The sequence below is a fragment of the Pecten maximus genome, chromosome 10 (assembly GCF_902652985.1).
Source record: "Pecten maximus chromosome 10, xPecMax1.1, whole genome shotgun sequence".
Lineage (NCBI taxonomy): Eukaryota > Metazoa > Mollusca > Bivalvia > Pectinida > Pectinidae > Pecten > Pecten maximus.
The window spans coordinates 23,744,599-23,755,732 of NC_047024.1; positions in this window are offsets into that span (position 1 = coordinate 23,744,599).

The window sequence follows — 11,134 nt, forward strand, 5'->3', positions numbered from 1 at the left end:
AGTGATCTAATACCAGAGATTTATCGTTAGCATATTGCGAAAAGAGAATAGCAATGTTATCTACATTTATAACCTTAATACATTAATTGTGTCTTATCAGTAAGCCTAATTTTTCTACGCGAATAGGCTTATAGTGTAGTAAGAAAATATAATATTTCTACCCACAGTAAGAAAACACATTGATATATTGTGTCACCTTGACGATAGCCCCTTTTGACTTTTGGAAATGATGATCAATTACTTCGTTGATAATAAGCTGAAGTGACATCTAATACCATGACCAAAGTAAAAAAAAAGAAGAAAAAAAAAAGTCGACCATGAAGAACATTCCTAGAATATTGCATTTATTGGTATACTGCATAAAATCGTATATAAGTCTGGTATTTCTCGTATGTATCCACCTAAAAGAAATCCTGTTTTGTCATCATTGATTTTTTTTTTTAACTTTTTTCAATTACACCCCCCCCCCCCCCCCCCCCCCCAAAAAAAAAAAACAACAACATTATTTTTGATATAATGTCTCCGTTTATATCGCTTAGGAATACATCTCAATGGGGCAGCAGGTACAATTCTTACGCCCTACCTGCAGGACAGCTGAACAATCTGTCCATACGATTGTAAACTTGTCCCGGGATAACGGTATTACAGTTAATTAAGTGTCACAAGTGTGAAACACAATGCATTGTGACTAGATATGACTGACTGGACAGTACCCAACCATAACGGAACAATACTGTAAAAGACAACCTAATTCGTGGTTGAATGTGGCTGAATATGACTGAATTTGTGACAAATTTTTTTTTCTGAATATTTGACTGAATGTGTGATGAAATGCGTGACGGAATGTGTGATGGAATGCGTGATGGAATGTGTAATGGAATGCGTGACGGGAAGTGTGATGGAATGTGTGACGGGAAGTGTGATGACATGTGTGATGAAATGTGTGATGGAATGTGTGACGGAATGTGTGATGGAATGTGCGATGGAATGTGTGATGGAATGTGTAACGGATGTTTGGTTTGTTTTTGCTTAACGTCCTATTAACAGTCAGTGTCATTTAAGGACGTGCCAGGTTTGGAGGTGGAGGAAAGCCGGAGTACCTGGAGAAAAACCACCGGCCTACGGTCAGTACCTGGCAACTGCCCCACGTAGGTTTCGAACCCGAAACCTAGAGGTGGAAGGCTAGCGTTAAAGTGTCGGTACACATTAACCAATCGGCCAACGCGGCCCCTATGTGTGACGGAATTTGTGAATGAATAAGTGACGGAATGTGTGATTGAATGTTTTATGGAAAGCGTGATGGAATGCGTGATGAATTGTGTGACGGAATGTGTGACGGAATGTGTGATGTAATTGTGATGGAATGTGTGACGGAATATGTGATTGAATGTGTGACGGAATGTGTGACGGAATGTGTGATGGAATGTGTGATGGAATGTGTGATGGAATGTGTGACGGAATGTGTGACGGAATGTGTGATGTAATTGTGATGGAATGTGTGACGGAATATGTGATGTAATTGTGTGACGGAATGTGTGACGGAATGTGTGATGTAATTGTGTGACGGAATGTGTGACGGAATGTGTGACGGAATGTGTGATGTAATTGTGACGGAATGTGTGACGGAATGTGTGATGTAATTGTGACGGAATGTGTGACGGAATGTGTGACGGAATGTGTGATGTAATTGTGATGGAATGTGTGACGGAATATGTGATGTAATTGTGATGGAATGTGTGACGGAAAATGTGATGGAATGTGTGGTGGAATGTGTGATGGAATGTGTGATGGAATATGTGATGGAATTCGTAATGGAATGTGTGATGGAATGTGTAACGGAATGTTTGACGAAATGTGTGATGGAATGTGTGATGTAATTGTGATGGAATTCGTAATGGAATGTGTGATGTAATTGTGATGGAATGTGTGACGGAATGTGTGATTGAATGTGTGATGGAATGTGTGATGGAATGTGTGATGTAATTGTGATGGAATGTGTGACGGAATGTGTGATGGAATGTGTGATGGAATATGTGACGGAATATGTGACGGAATGTGTGATGGAATGTGTGATGTAATTGTGATGGAATGTGTGACGGAAAATGTGATGGAATGTGTGGTGGAATGTGTGATGGAATGTGTGATGGAATATGTGATGGAATTCGTAATGGAATGTGTGATGGAATGTGTGATGGAATGTGTAACGGAATGTTTGACGAAATGTGTGATGGAATGTGTGATGGAATACGTGATGGAATGTGTGATGGAATGTGTGATGGAATGTGTTACGGAATGTGTGATTGAATGTGTGATGGAATGTGTGATGGAATATGTGATGGAATTCGTAATGGAATGTGTGATGGAATGTGTGATGGAATGTGTGACGGAATATATGGCGAAATATGTGATGGAATACGTGATGGAATGTTTGAGGGAATTTGTGACCGAATGTATGATATAATGTGTGACCGAATGTGTGATGGAATGTTTGATATAATTTGTGACCGAATGTATGATGGAATGTTTGACGGAATGTGTGATTGAATATGTGATGAAATATTGCTGGATGTGGGATTGAATGCGACTACAAATCAAAGACAATTTATATAATTCAATGAAGAAACAGGGGAACGGTGACGAAATAGGCCGAACTCCTCCATAAAAAAAGAAAAAGTATAGAAAATATATATTGTAGATTCCATCCCACCTACACAGATAACCTTACAATATGACACCCGCCACTATAAATATTAACTGTCTACTTAGAAAATCTGTAATTGTCAAATTAACAAAGTAATCATATTTAAATGTTTGTCAATTACATAAATCAGCACTAAATGCTTGCATTATCCAAGAAAATTAAAAATAATATATAACCATCCTTCAGTTATGTTTGATTTACAATGAAAATGCTGTTAGGCATCCATTTGCCAAACAAATAATAGTATTCTAATTGATTGAAGTTGATTTCTATCGATAAAAATATTATAATAATAATTCCAACATGACTTCTATACCATCTATTTCACTGCATCTCAATACAGGTACAGAGATACAAGTATTATTTTTTTGAAGTCCTCCTCCGCTGACCGTCCAAATTACATGACGTACATAAAACTGGTTTAAACAAATTCTCAGAATATGTCTTTTATCTGAGTAGCTGCAGCCATATATGGTCATGCATACTAAATTTGGATCAGCATCTTCGCGAAAGAGGTATGGCGCATATTGGCCTGTTTCGACCTAACTGTGACCGTTTTCAAAATAATAAAAAAAAAGTTTAAAACTGAGTTTTTGAATATAAACCTTCTCTCTATAACATATAAATATTCTTATTTGCGAAAAATGTGATTGTTCATTATAATATATATTTCATTAAATGACCGTTACGTTGCCTCATCGAGCTATTTGCAACTTTCGAGGGGGGTTTTCCACGGAAGACCAACTTTCGAGGGGGGTTTTCCACGGAAGACCAACTTTTACAATGTCTTATTTTATTCTATGTACCAAAAGACAACTAAAATTCTATTCTTAAAAAGTGGTCCTCCGATGCGCTGGTACCGAAAAATTGAAAAAACGTAGTTGATAAAATATTTTAATTCAGCATTAACTAGACTGACTATATCTGATTACATAAACATATCATGGTAGAACAATCGCTTATAGCAACCCGAAAGTTTGGAGTTCGAATCGCTAAAATATATCTTTTTCATATTTTGTTATGTTTCTTAATACAATTTATTTTTTCTTTATTGTATTATAAAGATATTTGCAACATCAAATGCACATCTAATATAAAATATTTTGGATAAAAATGAAAATGTTGAGATAGAAAATGTTCACTTGGATAAAAAAAAAACAGAGTTATATCTCAACCGATTTACCCCGTATCATATAAAGTAAAATGAAAATGAACTGCATGCAGCGTCGACAACAGAAATACATGGTGGGTAGTGTTAAATTCATATTAAACATGTCAAATTTACTTCATCGCATATGGAATTGATTGAGTACATACAATCAGAGACATATATACAAAGTACAGTGCGCCAATGGACCATGACGATCTATTTTGGTAGTGTGGGAATCACTGGAGTCACGTGATATTTTACCTGTATTTTTAGCCCAGGCTATCGCTGTAAGTAGCCTGGGTCAGGACAAGCGGAGAACGACCATACATCTTTATCCGAGGTGTATCATGACGGACAACTGAGACAACTCTGAGTAGTATGATGTTAGAGCATAGGTTCATGACGTATAAGATAGGAAAATATTACGTAATGCATATGTACTAAAATACGTGAGGCTTCACGTGAGGCCTCATACGCGAGGCTTTCTCTTTATATATGCATTACATAGTATTTTTCTCGAGCTTATGCGTCAGGGACCTATATATATGCATTACATAGTATGTTTCCTATCGTATGACTTCAAGAACCTATATATAAAGGCATTAGGCCACACCAAATTAATCAGTTGTTCTTCGGGAAACTGGTAAAAAAAATTGGGGCGAGCGAGCGAAATTTTTTTTTCTAGCAAAAAATTTCCATTTAGAGATTTCAAGAGGCGAAGCGTTCAAATGATGTGCGAGCGATATTTTTTTCCATTATTTTTTTTCATCAAATGTTGGAAATAAACTGAATACCATATTGAACAGATGTTTGTGTCTATTTGTGATCAATTCAAGTACATGTATATCATGAAGTGATTTCATACACAAATAACTAAACAATTGTATGTAAAATCCAACAACAATTTAATACCTGATCTACTTGATCAAATCAAACTTAACACAGTTCTCTCATTTGTATGGAACAAATACCGGTATAATAGAAAATAATGTATAAAACAAAAGAAAATTGGCACAGAAAAAACAAAATCACTATATCATATATAATTATTTGGAACAAAAATAATAATACCATATAAAACAACAGAAAATTGTCATATTAGAAACACAATCATTAAAATGTATATGGCTGGGAATTCAGCATCTATCAAATATAATTGACTTGTATTTAACAGTAAAACTAAGGGCTTTTCCAGTAAAACATCTACCCTACCCCAGGAGTCCAGTTTGTTTTAGGGGTACCACCCAAAGAATTTATTTAATTAATTTTAATACACAGAAGTAATTGGAGCGAAATCTAACCATGGACAGAGGTGAATTGTTTTGGAATCCTGGGGTCATTTAGATATTTTAATGGAATAGCCCTAATACTAAGAGGACAACTGTGAAATGATGAAATTGGAATAAAATAATTCCACATTTTCTGATTATTATTATGGAATACAAATAAAAAAATATCACATAGGTACTGACCTGGTTTAACAAAAAATATCATTCTTCAAAATAAAATAAATACTTTGATTGTTACCACATTACAAAAAATTTCCAAGGTGGTAGTTTCCAATTATTGTATATAATGACCCATGTATTGTACCATTGATAATAAAATACTGTTTAAACCAAGGTGGTAGTTAATACTGCGGATAAAAAGGTCATAAAACGTTTCATTGTTCTCCGCTTCGATCGCTGTATTTAACATTAGTGCACCCGACCCCCTCTGTACACTTACTATAAAAATACCCATACTATTCCAAGAATTTACAGCAGACTATCCTCTACTCCTATACGTATATGAGGTCTTATTCCACCTGATTACATTGGTGGATATCGTTACATGACAGCCTGTCAAAAGTTTCCTGTCGTGTAAACCTCTAATATTATTGGAGTAACTATCCTCGTGCTAGGCCGGAGCCTTTCCGCCATTTTTTTCATCTCTGCATCAGGTATCAACGAAACGCTTGTTTGGGTCGGTGTTTCAAGCGTCGAAATGTGTTGTAATAACCGGAAAAAGAAGTCGGAAAACGGGGAAAAAAAATCCGGATTTGACGATTTTTCCGGAGGTGCGGGAAAAAATTATTTTTATTTTTTTCTCGACTTTGATATTTTTGGAGCGGGATTCCCGACGAACAACTGATTAATTTGGTGTGGCCTTACATATTATTTCCATATCTCATGCGTCAGGAACCTGATTTTCAGACTTGACGGTAAGTTGATAAATAGCTAAATTGCATTAGAAATGTTAAATTATACCAATATTATTGCAAAGTTGCAGGACATCTGCTTTTTGGAGCATTTTAATGCATAATTATGTTCGTACAATTCAATTGAGGGAATCCTGGCTCTTACGACGACAATCTGTCAGAAATCGTCCATCCGTAGAGGCCTGCATACACTGCCGATCTAGGTAGGTCACTGCACATGTACCTGGCGGTATCTTTAGTGTAGACACATGAGCTTGTGACGCTGTGTTAACCCACTTCCTATTTACTTACAGGGAGCAGAAATAACGAATATTATAACAGGTCGACGACAAAATGGAGATTCTTGGTTTTGATATACCAATATGGGCTATTCTGATGTTCAGCGCCCTCTTATATACATTGTAAGTATACATCAACATTAATAAACCGGTTTATGTGTATACATTGTGAGAGGGAGGTAAACAAACATGACGAATGCTCATGTGACAGTTCGTCATAGAGGTAGGACAATACACTGGGGTATTTGAAGCCATAGATTGAATGATTATAATAAAACACGTTGTAAAGGTATCTTCTCATACTATTCAGAATGAGTCCTTTGTGAATTATCTCACGTAAAATGCATGTATACATTTCAAGAATTTAACCTTTATTAGTTTGCTAATTATGGCTATATTTAAACTGACACTGATTTTTAAAACTTGTTTGCATGTCATGATGCAGGTAATACCCGATACTCGAAGAAAAGTCTATATTATTAACTCTGCTCTTGACATTTTACAAATTTGTGTATTTCACATGAATTTTCCTGCTAAAAGCAGAATCTATTTTGGTCTAAATCCTGTCCTAAACTTTTATTTAGAGTTACATCCCTTCCACCATATCGCGATACGTTATACAACGTTGTCCCTACGTCTCCTATGCTTTCCACTCTACTAAAAAAAATAAGTCGCCCTTAAAAAAAACTACGAAGCGTGTTCCAACTAGTCCTCGCAAATGTTTCATTATTAGCTCACCTGGTCCGAAGGACCAAGGTGAGCTTATGCCATACCGTGGCGTCCGTCGTCCGTCCGTCCGTCCGTCAACAATTGACTTATTTGACTTCTTCTTCATAACCGCTAATCAGAATTTGAACAAATTTGTTCAGAAGCATCCCTATGGGTAGGGGACTCAAAATTGTACAAATGATGGAGCTGACCCCCTGGGGGCCTCTGGAGTGGGGCCAAAAGGGGTCAATTTGACTATATTGATATAAACGACTTCTTCTCTGAAACCAAGCAATGGCTATCGCTCATATTTGCCAGGTAGCATCACTATGGGGTGGGGATTCAAAATTGTACAAATGAAGGGGCTGACCTCCCAGGGGCCTGAGGGTGGGGCCGAATGTGGTCAATTTGGCTATATTGATATAAATGACTTCTTTTCTGAAACCAAGCAGTGGCTATTGCTCATATTTGCCTGGTAGCATCATTATCGGATGGAGATTCAAAATTGTACAAATGATGGGGCTGACCCCCCAGGGGCCTGAGGGGTGGGGGCAAAAGGGGTCAATATGGCTAAATTGATTTAAACAACTTATTCTCTGAAACTAAGCAAGGGTTTGACTGGTAGCATCCTATTAGGGTAGGGATTCAAAATTGCATAAAGGAAGGAGCTGACCCCCAAGGGGGTAGAGGTCAGGGTCAAAAGGGGTCAATTGGTCTAAACAAGTTCTTCTCTGAAACTAAGCAATGGATATCACTCGCATTTGTTTGGTAACATCCCTCTGAGGTCGCAGATTAATGCACTTTTTTGAATTTTCAGTATTGAAATAAAACCAATGTACATGTACAAAATGTACCCATATAAATGCTTATGATATATATTGACATAGCAATACCAGCGACAAATATACTTCAGCATCATTCTTGTTTCATATCTCATGAAACCAGGTGAGCGATACAGGCCCTCTGGGCCTCTTGTTCATACTTTAAAGTCTTACATACGACTATTTATGGTGCAGCTAGCGGGATCGCTTCTCGGCCAGCTGTGATGAGGAACGATACCAAGTGTGTGATTTATGTTATTAAAAGATGTGTATTGTTCTGTAACTTTTGTCACAATTTCAAATAATTTGAAACTTCGTTTTCTTTTTCTTAGTGTTATTTGTCAACTTGGCGTAGACATCATTTCGATTAGATCGCTTTATATTCCCTCAGTTTTGAAAATGATGTGATGTTAAACAATTTCTCATGTTAGTGGTGCAGATACCGGTTTAGATTTTTAAAAAATTAAAGTGTTTTCGCAGTTCAGCCTTTGTTTTATTGAAATAGAATAATACATTTTAAGCATTTTGGCTTGATTCAGTGAACAATAAACCCGTTTCCTTGGAAGAGAATGGGACAATTGTAAAACTATTATAGCCGCAAGGCCAATTTAAGGCGTACTGTTTTGAAATATTTACAGGATAATTATAACCACTAGATATAATATGTAATTTGGAGAGGTAGTCGCCCGGATATCTTTAATAAGGCTGTGAGTCTATTAAGATACAGGTTTTTGCTTTTCACTCTCAGAGTTTTTAGAGGATCCATGATTAGGTGTAAGGCCTTTTTTTCATGTAAAAAAAAAAAAAAAAAAACCAGAAAAAAACCCCTCTCAAGTTACTTTTTCAAAATGGATAGTGATAAAGGAAGAAGATTTTAATTGAGACCATTACTTTACCTAACTCTTCTCTCATATCTCGCCATGTTTGATAGAGTTTGCCCATGTAAGATAGCTATGTAAGATAAATCTTTCTCTCATCCCTACCGGTATCATACTGGTCTGTCCAGGTAAATACACCTATGCTTGCTGTGTGTGTATTACCTCGCTTCCGGTGTAGGATAGCCACGCGCGCAATGATACAAAAGTAGGTCGCCGAACCGAAAGTAGATCTATCTATAAACATTTCAACAATACATTGAATTAAGATATGTAATCAGATAATATTTTTTTTATTTATGATATAAATTATGTAAAAAAAAGACGTTCTTTTATTGTTTTTTATTAATAAAACATGGAACTATATTTTCACGCGAAAGGACACACTAGCTTGGCCGACATCAAGTGATTTGGCTTCGCTTGCAATGACAGGGCTGCTGAAACAACGTTAGACTGTGGAAATGAATGGTTTTCTTCGTTTTTAGAACAGCAAACGTTGTTTGCATATATGGGGTATGGTAAATCGATTGGCGCTGTTCTTTTTTTATTATATGCAGTAGAAAAAAGTTTGGATTGAGAAAAAATGGCGTCTATCTGAGAAAGCTATCGACAGATAGTGCCTATTTTTGCATATTTTAGGTTGGGGAATGAGAGAAAAATACTCAATCATATGTGGTTCATGTAGGATAGGGATATTTCACCCTCTGGGTCACAAAATGTGGTAAAACCCTCGGCAAAGCCTCGGGTTTTACCACATTTTGTGACCCCTCGGGTGGAATATCCCTATCCAACATGACCACATATGATAGAGTCTTATAATCTTACATAGCATTTCACGCGCGCGTATTAATCTGCGTTCAAGGGGGACAATTCTCACAACGTCGTCTGCTTGTGTTCACATGCGACAGTCCTTATCGTCGGTGTCGGTTTTGAAACGTTGGACTTAACTATAAAAATACATACATTCTTAGATAAATAAATATCATATCAGCAGTAAATCAATAGGGCTACACGGTTAAACGATTAGACATTTCATCTGAGCGAACAGATAACTCCGTTACTGTAACAAACAGTTAGACTACTGCCTACAGGCCTGTTGTAACAGTTACAGTACAATACAGACTTGCCTACCCGACAGATTTGTCATTTGTCATTAAAAACATGTAAACACACACAATCATCTGGCAATGACAGGAAGTAAAATAAAAGCCATACATTAAAAAAAATATAAAAAAGAAAATGTCAAACGTCACAACCTATGAAATGGTTCCGTTTGCGTCAGCAGGGGGCCATGGAATTTGTTTACTCTACTGTACTGTCAGTAACTGTTAGGCCTACTCAGTAACCTGTGTATTTGGAAGTTGGGAATTGGCTCTTAAATGAACGAACATTCGGTAAAAATGACACCCCTCGATGTTCATATAAAAATATTTATTTCAATTGTAACTCAGAGTCTATATTTGTGTAGAGTAACCATGAAAACTAACTGCCATCCTAGCCTTTCAATATGATCATCGTTACTGACGTTAGCCTATCGACTGAACTTCCTTCGTCATTCCATCAAAACAACCGGTTAGACACATATAATCCTATGTCACAGAAAAGATTGAATACTCGTATAGAGTCACTGTTCGCTGGTTCACACACGAAGTTGCCAAAATCACAGTGAATTTAAAATTACCAGCCACGAAACATCGCCGCGTCATGGCGATCGAGATCGACATCACTCTCATTGAACTATGAATGGAATTCCAATGACAGTCGTGACGTCATGCAGTGACGTAGTATTTCATAAAAAAAAATTTGGCTTGACATTTAAAAGTACAGTGTGTTCTGTGAAATGATTAAATATGTCGAGGTGCAAATCAAATTATATGTGAAGTTGGAAAACTCATTTCAGCGTTGGCTTTCAGTATTGTTGATAGAACTTCTTTTTCTCGGATGTTGACAATTTGATCACAGCCACGTAAAAGTCGGTCAAGTTACGGTAATTTTTATCGGCGAATTGTTCATTCGTTCATCACTTAACCACAAAATGAATGAAATTTGTGTGCAAACATAGTTTGCCAAAACAAGGGTATGATCTTTCAGAATATCACAAGTATATTTAGTAATAACGTCAAATAAAGAAATTAAAAAATTGAAGAAAATGGATGGCTGAGGGACACTTTCGCCAGAAATTCGGTAATGCTATGAGAGAAAAAGACTCTTTCATTATGTGTGTATGTAGGATAGGGATATTCCACCCTCGGGATCACAAAATGTGGTAAAACCCTCGGCAAGCCTCGGGTTTCACCACATTTTGTGACCCCGAGGGTGGAATATCCCTATCCTACATACACACATATGAAAGAGTCTTATAATCTTCTGTGTCCAATTCGCAGTAGAAGAAAATGCAAAT